General features: G+C 37.7%; 1 long non-coding RNA gene across 1 annotated transcript in view; it reads left to right on the top strand.

The window, feature by feature from the left end:
• The first annotated feature begins 13,328 nt into the window (after positions 1-13,328).
• The window catches only part of LOC307176878, a 41,334-nt gene continuing 38,773 nt past the window's right edge, over positions 13,329-15,889 (top strand). The window contains exon 1 of the long non-coding RNA XR_013824928.1: positions 13,329-13,359. This is a non-coding gene — a long non-coding RNA (uncharacterized lncRNA). The remainder of the gene's footprint in view (positions 13,360-15,889) is intronic.

Here is a 15,889-nt window from a genome sequence, read left to right as displayed (position 1 = left end):
TACTATGAATACTGTGAGTACTGTTTATACTATTCGTAACAACACTATGAATAATGTCATCATCTCTGACTCAATTTTGTAACCAATGCAACTTCCAAGTCTCCTTTGTCCCTGGTAGTGACTGAGTACAGGTCAAAAGTGGTCTGCGCTGCAGCCGTTGACGGTGCAAATGATCCCTCCACAGGGCTGGGCAGAGATAGCGCCCACCCTAGTCATGATCCCATGGTCCCTTTTCTGCCGATGCCATTTTCCTTTTTTGTAGACATGTCATCATGTACTCACAGCTCCTTCCTTAACACTTTTTTAAACAACTTTATTAAGATGTAATTTGCATGCTATGCAATTCGCCAATTTATATTGTAAAATTCAATGGATTTTGTTTATTCACAGAGTTGGGCAACCGTTACCACAATCAATTTTAGAACATTTTCGTCATCCACAAAAGAAACCTTGTACCCATAAGTAGTTAATTCCCATTTCTCCTCATCATATCACTCCCAGTACTAGGAACCAGTAATCTATTTTCTGTCATGACAGTTCTACCTATTTTGGAGGTTTCACATACGTGGAATCATACAGTATGTGGTCTTTTGTGAGTGACTTCTTTCACTTAGCATAAGTTTTAAGGGTTCATCAGCATTATAGCCTGTGTCAGCACTTCATTCCTTATTATTGCTGGATAATATTCCATTGTGTAGATATGCCACATTGTAGTTTTTCATTCATCAGCTGATGGACATTTGGATTCTTTCGATTTTTTTGCTATTATGAATAATGTTGCTTTGAACATTCATGTACAGGTTTGATATGGAAAGCTGTTTTAATTCCCTTGGGTGTATATCTAGGAGTGGATTATGGGCTCCTATGGTGACACTATGTTTAACATTTTAAGGAATAGACAAACTGTTTTCCAAAGCAGTAGAGTCCTAATGAGAACACCAAATCCTAACCACTAGACTACCAGGGAGCATCGAGTCCTAATGATTTAATAGCCAAATTGTCTACAGAAGAGAAAGCCTATGTGACATATCTCTCAGGACAGCCATCCTACACCTAATACTTCAGCCCATCCAAATGCATCATAATGATTCAGTGTGTTACGTCTTTGCCGTTCCTGAAGTTACACGTTCTTCCCCGCCACCAAGTTTTACTGAGAACTAATTGAAATACATCACTGTATACGTTTAAGGCATACAGCATCATGGTTTGATTTACATATATTGTAAAATGATTATCACAATAGGTTGAGTTAGTATCCATCTTCTCATATAGATACAATAAAAAGAAAGGAAAGGAAAAAATATTTCCCTAGCGATGAGGACTCCCAGGATTTACTCTCGTAACAGTTTTCCTGTATATCATACAGCAGTGTTAACTACAGTCTTCATATTGTACATTGCCTCTCTAGTACTTCCCTTTTTTGTAAGTGGAAGCTTGTATGTTTCTTCCACCCGTCCTCCAATTTCCCCTCCCCCGCCCTCTGCCTCTGGTAAATACAAGCGTCTGATCTCTTTTTCTGTGAATTTGACCTTTTTTCTTTTCGATTCCCTAGGTAAGTGAGATCATATGGCACGTGTCTTTCTGTCTGACTTCCCTCATTCAGCATAATGCCCTCCAGGTCCGTCCATGTTGTGGCAAATGGCAGGATTTCCTTGTTTTTGTAGCAGAATAATATTCCATTTATTACTTCTTTATCCATCCATCCATTGATGGACACTTTGTTTCCAGGCTTTGCCTATAGTGAATTATGTTGCTGTGAACATGGGGGTGCAGATATCTTCTCAAGTTAGTGTTTTCATTTTCTCTGGGTATGTTCCCAGAAGTGAAATTGCTGGATCATGTGGTAGTTCTGTTTTTCTTTAAGGGTCTTCCAAGGGAAATTTTTTTATGGGAAGAAATAGTCTCAGGTGGCCATGCTAGGTATCCCATGACTCTGGTGTCCGGTTGTAGTTCATTGTTCCAGAGATGGGTACCTGCCCCAAAGGCAGCTGATTCCCAGGCTATCCAGAGCCCTATACCATCAGCTGGCTCCAAAAGATGAGCTGTGCCGACTCAATTCTCTCTGTCAGGAATGTGATCTGTGAATCGTAATGATAGAGAAGAGGCCAGCCATGGGAGCTGAAAGTAGAAGACTGCTTAGAGAAAAGCGATGGAGTAGCGTTGCACCATGAGGATCACAACAAACCAAAGTCATGAGGAAGCAGAAGTGATGAGGAAGATGAAAAGACAGAAACTATGCGTAAGCAGGTAAGAAGATACAAGGCAGGGAACAGATTAACAGATCAGCATATGAAGAGTCAATCTCCAGCTACTGGAGAATGATAGACACGGGAAGGAGTAGCAGAGCCACATTGATGGCAAAGCCAAAGAATGAGAAGTACAAATTCCAGCTGCTGAGGCCCTCGGTAACTGGGCATCTAAATGGCCCTGGTCCCAGGAACCTGATTCTGTCTTTCCTTTTCTGTGTGAGACAGGGCTGTTGGCTTCTCTTGGGTTACCTAGTATAGATCTGTATTAGGCAGGGTTTTCTAGAGAAACAGCATACGTATATATATAAAATATATATATACGTATGCTGTTTCTCTAGAAAACATATTATATATAATATATAAATATTTAATTATTATGTATGTATAATATATAGTAAATAAACATGTATAATTTATATATTGTATGTATATTATATCTATATAGTATATATAGATATACATATAATATGTAATTTATATATGTAAAATATATAATATATATTTATGTATTATTATATTGCATACTATTCTATATCATATATGTGTGTATATATATAGAGAGAGAGAGAGAATGAGGGAGGGAAGGAGGGAGAGAAAGAAAGAGAGAGAGAGAGAAATAGGTTTATTTTTAGGAATTGGGTCGTGTGATTTTGGGAACTGGAAAATCTGAGATCTGAAATTCAGGTAAGAGTTGATGCTGCAGTCTTGAGTCTGAATGCCTCAGAGCATCAAGTTGGAAACTCAGGCAGGTTTCTATGTCGCAATTTGGGGGAGAATTTCTTCCTCTTTGAGGAACCTCAGTCTTCTAAGGTCTTCAGCTGATTGGATGAGTCACACCCACACTATGGAGAGTAAACTGCTTTACTCAAAGTCTACTGATTTAATTTGTTTGACCAAACAATTGGGTACCATAGACTAGCTAAGCTGACACATAAAATCAACCCTCCCAAAATCCTTACTAAAAATCTCCTCTTGCTTGAGGCAACTTTAATCTCTGCACGGTTCTCAAGTTTTTTCAGCTAGTAAGGATTTGAAGAAGGATTTGAACCCAGAAATCTGACTCAAAACTTGAATTTTTAACCACTAAGAGCTTACATCATTTTGTCTTATATCTATCATTTACTAACTCATTTCTTTATTCAGGAATATTTATTGGAGACCTCTTAAGTGGTTGGCATGGTATACGCTTCTGGGGAGACAATAAATAATTGAAATCTATAATACTATATTTATTAAATATAATAATGGAATATGATTAAATACAATGTCTTAGTTAATGCCTATGTTAAATATATTTTAAATATAATTAAAATAAAACAATATATTTAAAATATAAAATTAGATCTAATGTGATAATAGATGGGAGAGGAAGGCAAAATCAGAGGGGCAACTACTGTGGTTGGGAGGTAGGTTTAGGGAAAGTTTCTACTGGGCAGAATTGGATGTTGGATGTGAAAGACGAATCAGCATTAACTAGGTAGGGGGAGAGAGTGGAGAAGCACAGAGGCTGAGAGAAAAAAATCACATCACAGAAATGTTAGCTGGAGGTCTCCATTTAGGATTTAAGTGCTTTGAAATAATGATTTGCATGCCTTCCCTCCTTCCTTCTTTCCTTCCTTTCTCTTTCTCTCTCTTTTTCCTTCCTTTTATTTTTTCCTTTCTTTCTCTCTCCCCTAATTTCATCCCCCAGGCACTTAATTGAGGTCTTATATATCCTACACTCTTTATTAAAATTACTGAATGAATAAATGAGTGAATATGACTAATAAGAAATATACGCTTCATCTTGATAACCAAATTCTTCCACAAGTCTAGTTGCTGCTTTCAGAGACCAAAAAAACTGAGATCACAGGTCTGAGCTGGTATGATAGTTTTTGTTCTTTCAAATAATTTTCCTTTGATGATGATATTTTAAATTATTGTTACCCCTCCCCCCTTTCTGCATAGATAATCAAGGATTGGTTGTGGCTATGAACTAGGTAGGCAGAGGAAGAGCTGAAGACTGTGTTGAAACTTAGGCTCAAGCAATGGAATGTTGCAGTTGACTGGGGGGAATAGCTGCCACAAAGGGCTCCTTCTGGAAGCCAGCAATTAGGAAAGAGGGATCTCAGAGTTCAGTTTGAATAGAACCAATGGGCCATCTGGAGAGCCAAAAGGCAAGGCAGTGAATCGTGATGAATATTGCCAGAAACAGTGTGTGTGCATCACACATGTGTGAGCATACATGTAATGTGTTAGGAATGTCTCAGTTCATGAATGCTTTCTATTTAAAGGTGTGTTAATACAGAACAGAGACATGGGGAACTATTATCTTGGCTTAAATGGTTATCAAAATATTTTGATCTTTTAATTATATATTTTAAAATGTAGAAGGAACTGAGTAATTGTATTTAATTCAATGCACAGCTTAAAGGCAATCTGCTTGTAAAAATATTTAAGTTTTTTTCCCTATCCCGATAGCCTAGCCCATGTGACATTAAATAGATATGTATGCACTATCGGGTCTGTGCAGAATGATGAAAATAACTAGTCATAACTCCTAACTGTAACATTATAGTAAAGAATAGCCCACAGGTTCGTATGGGATTGAAAATTCTTTTCATATTGATATTCTTTAGGCTCTAGCTTGGCACTACTATTGGCTACTTATGAATAAGTTCTTTAGCTTTTCTGAGCCACAATATCTTCATCAGTAAAATAGGGGACCAGAGTAGTTGATCTTTCTAATTCGTAAAATGTTTTGTTCACCAGGGAGGTTCATATTTTAAAAAGCACTTTGAAAAGTGTAAGATTTCCTACAAAGATTCCTGCAAAGATTAGAAGTAGAGCTAACTTTCATTCATTCATTTATTTAATATATTGAGCGCATTACACTGCTGAAATATGTATAGTCATATATCGTATATGTATAACTATATTATATGCTCGTTCTGTGCTAATTGTTGAGGCCACATTGATGAAAAAGACAGATTTTTTTTTTCTATGTGGTCTGTGTGGTCTCTTGGAAGTGGGTGAAGACAATTGGAAGATTCTTGTGAGTTTCTATGTTACCACTTAATGCGTATGTGATTTCCACTTAATAGGTGTGTGATTTCAGGTGTATAATGGACGATTATACAGGACTATATCATAGGATGGCTATGAGAATCAAATGTGGTAATTGTTGTAAAATGTATCAAGCGCTATACAATGTGACCCAACTATGAAATATCAAGTGGAGAGAGACAAGAAATTGGAAGAAGGTTGAACCATGGAAAGTTCCCTAACCTGAGGACAGGGATAAGAGAAAACACAAAAGAGAGTAGAGTAGAAAATTGACAAAGAGAGAGGTAGAAAAGTGAGAGGAAGTAATACATGGGAAGTATTAATAAGCCACCTGCACTAAAAAGATTTTTCAGATTTTACCTGGTTTAATATGTTAAATTCATATGTCTTATTCTAGCAATATTTCCTTCAAAATTTGGGTAAAAAGTGCATTTTTACTTTTAAAAAAAGTTACAAAAAGAAAAACATCTCTCTGATTCTTGTATAGAAATTCTAAATTATTTTCTTTCTAGCTTAAAGAAAGGTCAATTATACAAAATCAGTCTGTATTTGCCCTTTATCCTGAGCCTGTCTTTTCAGCTACTTTGCTCAAAAAGATCTTTGCTTTGGACTTGGAGAAAGGGCAAATGGTGTTGCAGAAGAAAGATTCTATCCAGCTGACCATAAATTTCTGGCGGTGTGTGGGAGCACACATTCTGGCTAAGATCTGACACCAAAGCTTCATATTTCTAGAGAACAGTTCTTGCTGGATGGTTTGACTATTTCACTGGTTTTGTTGAAGAAGACAGGCAAGATTAAATGCTTCATTGATGTAAGAACAAAGGTAAGCCAGGGGATCTAGCAAAGGTTGAGCAGTATATTTTTAAAGTGAATATGATAGCAATTTTTATGAGTCTGCTAGTCACACTTTGGTTGAAAATCTAATCTTTTTCAAAGACGAAAAGGATAAATGAATACCCTCTCGACAACATACAAGATGTTTAAAGGCAAAGCTATTTGATTATTTTTATTCTGACATGTTGAGAAACTGTCATTTTAATCAATACAATGAATTAGTATGGCACTGTATTTGAAGCTTTTATAAAGTAAAAAACTTGTTTGTGAGTGGTTTTGCTGATATTTATCATTATCTCTCTTCTTTGGTCTCCAGTATTTTGGCTAATGCTTTATAGTCCTTCTCTTGATTTCAATTCTAATCGTTATCTACTTTGAGTCACTCATGAATCTCAAAATATTTTGCTGAATTAGAACCTTTGATATTTAGGGCAAATTTTAATGATCTGTCTTCTTCTGAAGTGACTAATTTTAAAGGAAAAAATGCCGAGTTATACTCACCCTTTCCATTCATGCATTATTTTGTGACAGATTTCTTCTGAGCACAAAGAATTTCTTCTTAGAGAAAGAACTTGGAAGAACACAGGCTCCAGGGCCAAAGCATCTACAAGTGGATTGTCTACAAGGGGAAGAGCTTATCTGAAATTTGAGCTGCAATCAAAAATAAAGGTAGATAAAACCTTTGTACATTGTCACCGTAGGAAGGAAAAGCACAAATGCATACGTATTGCTTTGTATCTCTTTTTACATATCTTGCGAGAAAAAGATTTTCCTGGTCAAAGCATCTTTGCTAAATTTATCTCCGGAGGGACACTGCTGCTCAATCAGATCTTTGCGAGACTTTACCCTGGCGTTCCAAAAAGAAAAAGTACTCAGTATGATGTTTTATTATTTTCTTTTGAATAATTCCAGGTATAGGTCATAAAATACTTTGGTTAGCAAGTGTTCCAGACTTGAGTCTTGGAGATTAAGTTGTCAAATTGAAACAGAGAGGTTACAGAATCCTTGTCTGGTTTAACTGTTATACTGGCATACTCATATGCTACCCAGAAACTGATTGATAGGATCTTTGTCACTTTGTCACTTTAGAAGAATAAAACAAAAAGTTTTTTTGTATGTGTGTGTTTCTTCCTTTTTTCCCTCATTATTTTGCCTAATTTACTACTTGTAATTTAAAAACAAAAACCGGTTTCAAACGTTAATATCAAAAGTTGACTTACCTGTTAAGGTATATGAGCCCTCAGCAATGAAGTTATTAATCTTTAGAGCTTTTGTAGTTTCAATTAAAGGTCTCAGTCTCCATGTACAACATATGTAAGCAGGATGAATAAAAATTCATTCTCAAATGAAAAAGAGTAATAAACCCAACCCAAGTTTAAGAGAGGGAACTGCATAGAAAGACAAATAATAAAATGAATATGTTTAGTTAAAAATTAATTTCCTGTCAAGAATCCTGGTTCTACCAGAACTGTTTTTTTTTTAAATTAATTTTTATTGGAGTATAGTTACTTTACGATGTTGTGTTAGTTTCTGCTATACAGCAAAGTAAATCAGTTATACATATACATATATCCCTTCTTTTTTAGATTTCCTTCCCATTTAGGTCACCACAGAGCACTGAGTAGAGTTCCCTGTGCTAAACAGTAGGTTCTCATTAGCTATCTATTTTATACATAGTAGTGTATATATGTAAATCCCAATCTCCCAATTCATCCTACCTCCTCTTCCCCACCTTGGTATCTGTAAGTTTGTTCTCTACACCTGTGTCTCTATTTCTGCTTTGCAAATAAGTTCATCTGTACCATTTTTCTAGATTCCACATATAAGCGATATTATACAATATTTGTGTTTCTCTTTCTGACTTACTTCACTCCCTATGACAGTCTCTAGGTCTATCCACATTTCTGCAAATGGCACTATTTCGTTCCTTTTTATGGCTGCATAATATTCCATTGTATCTTTATCCATCTTCTTTATCCATTCCTCCGTTGATGGACATTTAGGTGGTTTCCATGTCCTGGCTATTGTAAATAGTGCTGCAATGAACACTGGGGTGCATGTATCTGTTTTTTTTTTTTTTTTTTTTGTGGTATGTGGGCCTCTCACTGTTGTGGCCTCTCCCGTTGTGGAGGACAGGCTCTGGACGTGCAGGCTCAGCGGCCATGGCTCACGGGCCCAGCCGCTCCGCGGCATGTGGGATCTTCCCGGACCGGGGCACAACCCCATGTCCCCTGCATCCGCAGGCGGACTCTCAACCACTGTGCCACCAGGGAAGCCCTGCATGTATCTCTTTGAATTATGCTTTTCTCCAGGTATATGCCCAAGAGTGGGATTGCTGAATCATATGGTAGTTCTATTTTTAGTTTTTTAAGGAACCTCCATACTGTTTTCCATAGTGGCTGTACCAATTTACATTCCCACCAACAGTGTAGGAGGGTTCCCTCTTCTCCACATCCTCTCCAGAATTCATTGTTTGTAGATATTTTGATGATGGCTATTCTGACCAGTATGAGGTGATACCTCATTGTACTTTTGATTTGCATTTCTCTAATAATTAGTGATGCTGAGCAGCTTTTCACGTGCCTCTTAACCATCTGTATGTCTTTGGAGAAATGTCTATGTAGGTCTTCCATCCATTTTCCATTAGGTTGTTTGTTTTTTTTTTTATATTGAGCTGCATGAGCTGTTTGTACATTTTGGAGATTAATCCCTTGTCAGTTGCTTCGTTTGCAAATATTTTCTCCTATTCTGAGGGTTGTTTTTTCGTTTTGTTTATGGTTTACTTTGCTGTGCAAAAGCTTTTAAGTTTAACTAGGTCCCATTTGTTTATTTTTGGTTTTCTTTTCATTACTCTAGGAGGTGGGTCAGAAAAGATCTTGCTGCGATTTATGTCATAGAGTGTTCTGCCTATGTTTTCCTCTAAGAGTTTTATAGTATCCGGCCTTAAATTTAGGTCTTTAATCCATTTTGAGTTTACTTTTGTGTATGGTGTTAGGAAGGGTCCCACTCTCCATGGTAAATTAGTCAGTGGTGACAGTGGTCTGACCTTAGCAGAGGAAGTGGATAATGTCGGTTACTCTTCTCTCATAGTCTCAGTTGGGTGTTGCATAAGGTATAGAACTTGAGGATGTCTGGTGGTCTGAGATATCAATGAGCAAGATGAACAGAATTTCACTTCGTAGAAGAAATAAGAAAACCCAAAAGTCAGTCATAGTTTGCTCAATCTTTTCTTTCCCCAACCTAATAGTTTTCTGAGTTTTTATGAACTTAGTGTATGAGTAATAATCAGAAAAATACTTGGGGATTATTTGTTGAGAAGCTTTTACTTTAACCCAAGCTGCAGAGGACTTTTTCCTTGGATCAAGCACTGGGGCCTCAAAGCAAGGTCATTTAATATGCCATTTTTAGTAGACTTTCATCTGAACAAGTTGGAATTTTTAAAATGAAATTAGCCCTCCAATTTCATTATTATTTAATTATTTATCTAAGGAATCAGGACCAAGAGAACTTTACCTTTTGCTTTTACATGACTGAGTTTTTACTTTTGGTTTGATATTAGAACTTCAGTGCTTCAAGTACATCTTCTTTGAACTGATGTACTGAAACGGAACGGCATTCCAAGGAAATTGATGGCTGGTACTAAGGAGGCTACAGGTGATTGGAATTTTCCCATGGCAGTCACTTTTATATAACATTCTACAGTTTTGTTTTAGTTCCTATCCACTGTCCTAGCTAGAATCAGTCTCATTTCCTTTCTTCCACCATTTTCTTTTTGGTTATAGATATCAAGAATTTTAATGATTTGTAAATAGTTTTCTAAACTAATGAAATAAATATGTGTCAAATGCATGTTTTTACATTTTATGTTTTAATAATTAATCCCCCCGAGTTCATTTTCTTGCCATGCTAAATGCAATTCTAGAATGGTTTCTATTTCATTAGTGTTGAAATATAGATCTTTGAAATCTCATGCTGTGGTACCATATCGCTTGACTGGTACTGTTACTGCCAAGGAACCATGTTTCATAACTTTTCTTAGTGAAGTTAAATTTGATTTGTGAAATTAACCAGAACATTTAAACCAAGAACTCTTATCTCCCCTTTCTCAATCTTAGAAATGGAAAAGTTAAAGACAAGCCAGGTTTCTGTTTTTTGTCCTGTGTCTAATTTATTGTCCTAAATGAGCCAATGCTCCCACCATTCTAAAGAGGCTCCACTTGGGCACTTGGCTTCAGTCCTTCCGTGGATCCTTAGGCTGTCTTGTATCCTGGATGACTTCAACACCCGCCCAAATGACACAGGCTTCTCCGGGCTTTGAGTTACTCATCTCCAATAGCTTCTACCATAGCCCCTCTTCATCATGTCCTTCTGTTTGCATACTCAGCATGTTTTCATCACCAGTGTCTTCAGCACTGAAATTTTATATCCAGACCTTGGTCTCTTGACATAGCCTCTGGCAAGTTTCATTCATCTTTGTCCCATTAGGCTCTCCAGACTCTAGATTCTTGTTTTCTCTGTTACCCACTTTCTATATTTGTTTCCCAAGCCATTTAGATTTTATGTTCCATCACTTCTGTCTCTCTTTGACAGTATCAACTGTTTTGCCCCATGTTCTTCTTTCACACCTGCTTAGCAAAATCCCAAGCCTGGCTGAATTCAAATCATCAGTCTTCCACACCTGAGTCATGCTGATTAAAAAATCTCCCCACGGGTAGATTGGTGCTGCCTAAGGTTTGGATTCTTGGTATATCTTGGCCTTGACTACTTGCCATTCCCAGGAACATGCCATGTATCTTCAGCTATTTGAGATGTCTTTTATTCCTCAGAAAAAGGAGTTGTGACTTTCTTTATGCATGGGTTTGCGTATTTCTTCTTCAAGTTTTTCCTTAGTATCAGTAGTTCAAATTGTGGTGTTGAAAGATCTAGGGTAAATTTTGATTCAGTCTCCAATGTGGTGGGAGATCCATGGACAGTGATACTGACATTGAAAGTCTAATGGGAGGTACATGGTGGTATGTGGAGGTTTTTCTGATTTATGGCTGGATCCCAGGTAATAACTGAATAACAGGGATCTGCAAATGGGCTGGGAAAGTTCTCAGGGCCTCAGTTAAGTGTCCAGACTTAGGGAAGAGCTTCAACCCCAGTAAGGGGACAGGAAGGCTCAGTCAGAATCTGAGCAGGAAGGCCATGCACAGTGTGCTCAGTGGTTGGGTAGAATTAGCTCACTTCTGGTTCCCAGGGCTCACCCAGGCACACGAGATACTAGTTATCTTACCACAGGATTGGTTTAAGGCCTTACCAACTGCCTCCTTTGTCAGGACTGGTTTTGAGACATGGATGGAGCTGAGAGTACAGGTGAGTGGGCTGGTGAAACTCTAGGGGTGACAGTGTTGGAGTGTCATTAGAGATGAGGCAAGAGAGGTGAACTGGACTCAGCCTGTAGAAGGCTTAGCCTAAGGGCCTTACCTAGTAGAGAACCCTGGAGGACAGTGACCCAATTGTGGAACCAAATTAAGTGGAAACTGAACAAATAGGAGAGGGTCAGTTGTAATGTTTTTTTCACAGTATTATTTCGTTCATATAAAAGGCATGGGAGGGAAATTTTAAGCCAAGAATTAACTCTTGGTTTGCCCTTTGAGGACTGTACGCTTTTAGGAGACTTTAGACCTGGTCATAGTTTTTGGGTCTGTGGCCTCCCGGCTCTCTCTTCTGCATGCTAATCTTCTGGTTGCAGTACATTGCAGGAAAATAAACTAATTTTAGTATTAGCCTAATCAAAGTACAGGAAGGCAGATCTGCTTTAATAACATAATATGGTAGAATCCAAAGCTTAATGTATGTTTCCTGCTGTAGACAGCTATAATATGCTAATAGATAGTTACCAAAAATATCAATTGAAGGATATTTGCTTTACAAAATTTGATCATAAGATTCCTGTATAAAAAATGAATTTCCTCTAGAGAATTTAAAATCTGATTTGGTGTACTACTGTGATTCCATTTGCATGCACATTTATCCTGATTAATAATCAAGTAAGACTTAATAGGGATAAATACACATTATTGAGTTTAGGCTTAAAAATGTCATTGTAAGGATGGAGCTGAGTGCTCTGGCTTTTCAGCAGATCAAGAGGCTAGTTTTAAGTATAAGGCAATAGCGTGACACAGATGCCAGAAAACTGGAGCGCCATCTGAGCCTCAGCTAATAGAAATCAAGGTCCAGAATGAGAGTGGCAGATAGGCCGCCACGTGAATCACATCCCGGTACTTCCCGCCCAACTTTCCTGGGGAACCGAACAAACTTGCTGTCTGTAGAGGCCAGTGTCCTAGATGGTGAGGGAGCTGGAGCCCCATCAAAGTCTCAGAGGATGAACAGATAGAGGATGCTTGGCTTGAGGAAGAGAAGGTGATGGTGGTTCCTTAAAAATTGTGATGGTTTGCCATGTGGAAGCAGGCTTGGATTTATTTGTTATAGGTTCAGATTTAGAATTCAAGGTGGGAATTACAGGGAGGTATTTTCCAGTTTCCTCTTCCTCAGGTCAGAGTGTGTCAAGGATTGTTTTTGTTTTAATTTTTTATACAATTTTAAAAGGTTACACTCCATTTAAAAATATTGGCTATATTTCTCATGTTGTACAATATGTCCTTGTAGCCTATCTTGCACCCAACAGCTTTTATCTCCCACTCCCCCACTCCTATTCTGCCCCTCCCCAGCTCCCTGCTGGTGACCACTAGTTTGTTCTCTATATCTGCAAGTCCACTTCATTTTTGTTATATTCACTAGTTTGTTGTATTTTTTAGATTCCACATATAAATTATATCATACAGTGTCTTTCTCTGTCGGACTTATTTCACTGTGCATAATACCCTCCAAGTCCATCCATACTGCTGCAAAATGGCAAAATTTCATTCTTTTTTATGGCTGGGTAGTAGTCTATTGTGTATATATACCACATCTTCTTTGTCCATTCATCTGTTAATGGATACTTTGGTTGTTTCCATATCTTGGCAATTGTAAATAATGCTGCTATGAACATTGGGACCCGTGTGTCTTTTCGAATTAGTGTTTTTGTTTTTTTCAGATATATACCCAGGAGCGGAATTGCTGGGTCATGCTTTTGGTTTTGGTTTTGGTTCTTAGAGGATTCTTGTGTGAGAGAAGAGGTTAGACTGGAGGCTTCCATAGCTCTTCCACTGATGGATTAGTTTAAATTTATCCCATCAGGCATCAGGTAAGCTACACAGCTGTTATTATTTGTTATTTATACTTAAGTACCACTTATTATATGTTTGGGAACTGTTCTAAAACTGTAAAAATATCAATTCATTTCACTTATTTTAACAACCCTGCAACGTAGCTATTACCTGCATTTTATAGATGTGGATCCTGAGGCTCAGAGATATTCAGTTACTTGCACAAAGTAACACAGCAAGAGCCAGATCCACACCTAGGCTGTCTGCCTCTTTATTTTAGGAATATGTGTCTTGAGGATTACATTATGCCTGAATTATGTACGTGGTGACTCCATTCTCAGTGTATTATTGAGCTACTGCCTGAAAATGACTTTTATCTTCATTATTATTATGATTTAAAGTTTTTCTGAGTTGGGAAGAGTTTCTGATTCACTTTGCTGCACATATGTTATGTTTTGCTAGAAAAACAAATAGAAATACTGTTTTGTGTTCCCTGTGGTATAAATCATTTTCAAATAGTAATTTGGATGATACTTTATCAGCTCAGGTCTCTCTTATTTGTAAATTATAGTAAATTTTAAAAATGACATCCCTCACAATTGCTTCTCTTCACAACCCATGTGATTTCTTTACAATCACAGGATCTTATATTATACCTCCATGACTTGGAAGAACTGTTTTGTTTTTTTTTTCCCCAAATGTTAACTCCCTGGCAGGGGTTATCTCAGTACTGGAGGGTATATGGTTTATTAAACACAGAATGGTCTTTGCTGTTCCTTTGGCTCACAACCTCCAAAGCCTCATCTGTTAGCAGACAGCTGTAACAGTCTCCCCACTGTTCATGTTTAGCTCATGAAGCAGAAAATATGACAGGTTCTGTGTCTTTCAAAATGTCTCCCCCCAAATGCTAGTTAATCCCCTGGCTTTCAAAGGTCAACAAAAGTTATGTCTGCTGGCAGCAAGAATATAGGTTTTCTTTTTCATTCTTATGTAGATGTTATTTATTGACACTATTGTTTATCCAAGATGACTATAATTCTTCATATGATATTAAACAGACAAACCTTTGTTTCCAAATTGTGAACTAAGTTGATGAAGAAGAAAAATATCAATCACCAAGTCCAAGTTACAGTTTTTTCTTTGTTGTTGAAATGGTTGAATAATTTTAGAGCTGAAGAAGTACTATCTGAAATAAGTCCATAGACAATTTAAAAATATTTTAATAATGTAATTATTTCAGTGAACAGTTTGATTGTCTAAACAACAATAATACAGTATGACAATTGGAAACACTATTTGCAAGCTGTGTAGCTTTTACCAGTTTTATCGTGTATGCAGCTGCAACTAGACTTCGTTAGTGAACCGGAAGGGGCTGAGGACTGATTGGGCAGGTGGGCTTTTTGAGAACCACTGGGGACAAGAAAAATTGGCCACAATAATAAAACTGATAAGGTGGAGAGAGACAAGTGATGGGAAGATGTCTGCCCCCATTACCAGGTGACACTGAAGAGAAAACTTATGAGCTTGGTGTCAAGGGGAATAAGTAGCACCAGTGTAGGGATGCTGGTCACCCAGAGTGTGGCTTCCTGGAGGGCAAGAAATGAAAAGCCTGCAGCATGAGCAGCTGAAGTGGGATCAGCACCTGGGAACAGAAAGATGGAATGGGGAAGACCTAGAAGGAAGGGCTCCCTGGATCTCCAGGATGCAACTTATGCAGGGCAAGTTGGAACACTGAACGCAGAAGCACAAGCACCAGGGACCTAGTTTTACCCTAGGAAAAGAAATCAGGCATCAGTGAGAATGACTGCTGCAGACTGAGATCTCTCGGGTCGTCTCATGAGCAACGTGGAGTCTATAAATGTATCAGTCAGGAAAGCTTTTGGTTGCATGCATTAGAAAACCTGAATATGAAGTCTCAATTGTAAAGGGGTTTACTTTTCATATATGATGAAAAATCTGAGGGCGGGTAGCTGTTGGCACTGGTTGAAGGGGGGTCAGCAAGGTTAGCATTGAGGTCTCTGATTCTTTGGGGGCTTCCTTCGTAGGCTGGCGATCATTTCAGTAGGAAGAGGGGAAAATGCTTTTCCTGCTGCACTGTGTCATGTGCACATTGCAAGCTGGAAGAGGACCTAGGGAAGAGACTGGAAATGGGGTTGGGTCATTCAACCAACAATGTCTGCCGCAACATATTTTCTGCTAGCTAATCTTTGTAATATCATCTCTTGAGAAGAGTTATTTTTGTTTTCTCTTGTATTTCAAACATCCCAAGAAGTGCTAGAAAAGAAGAGGACATGTGAATGTGAAAATACCCTGTGACGTTCCATGAAACTATTTTTGAGAATTGAGATTAATGGATTATGGTACCTTATAATGATGATGATGATGATGATGTTGATGATAATACTAATAATAGCTAGCACATATAACTTCTTATGTGCCAAGCTCTGATTTAAATGCTGTGTATAAATTACTGTTAAAAATCTTATCAACTGCATTAAAGCTAGGAACTAGCATTATTATTCCCATTTTACATACTGGATAACTGAGACCTCTGAACGATTAAATGAC

The sequence above is a fragment of the Stenella coeruleoalba genome (genome assembly GCF_951394435.1).
Source record: "Stenella coeruleoalba genome assembly, chromosome: 18".
Taxonomy (NCBI): domain Eukaryota; kingdom Metazoa; phylum Chordata; class Mammalia; order Artiodactyla; family Delphinidae; genus Stenella; species Stenella coeruleoalba.
This window is presented reverse-complemented; position numbering and strand designations above follow the sequence as displayed.